Raw genomic sequence first — 273 nt, 5'->3', positions numbered from 1 at the left:
TTAAAAGCTGTTTGCGTTGGACCGAGCTCCGTGGGACATGCAGGACGCAGCTGCCTGCAGAAGGGGGGGCCTCCTGCTCCTCCCTGGCTTGAGTCGCTGTTCCCCAGAGCCGGGCTTGACCCCGCTGCGCCGTCCTGCGCAGAGGCCTGGGGTGAGAGTGCTGGGTCTGCACGCAGGATGCCTACCCACCCCGACGGGTGCTGGGGTTTGGGAAGCGCTTCCAGCCCGGATCTGTGCCGTGGGGGAGAAACGGGGCCACTGAACTGGCTGTCC

General features: G+C 66.7%; 1 protein-coding gene across 1 annotated transcript in view; it reads left to right on the top strand.

The window, feature by feature from the left end:
• Nucleotides 1–273, top strand: part of PIK3R2 (phosphoinositide-3-kinase, regulatory subunit 2 (beta)) — a gene marked incomplete at its 5' end in the record, with an annotated part of 6990 nt that overhangs the window by 351 nt on the left and 6366 nt on the right.

Source organism: Fulmarus glacialis, unplaced genomic scaffold (genome assembly GCF_000690835.1).
Source record: "Fulmarus glacialis isolate BGI_N327 unplaced genomic scaffold, ASM69083v1 scaffold31652, whole genome shotgun sequence".
Taxonomy (NCBI): domain Eukaryota; kingdom Metazoa; phylum Chordata; class Aves; order Procellariiformes; family Procellariidae; genus Fulmarus; species Fulmarus glacialis.
Note: the sequence above shows the minus strand (reverse complement) of the source record. Positions and strands in the feature narration are given on the sequence as shown.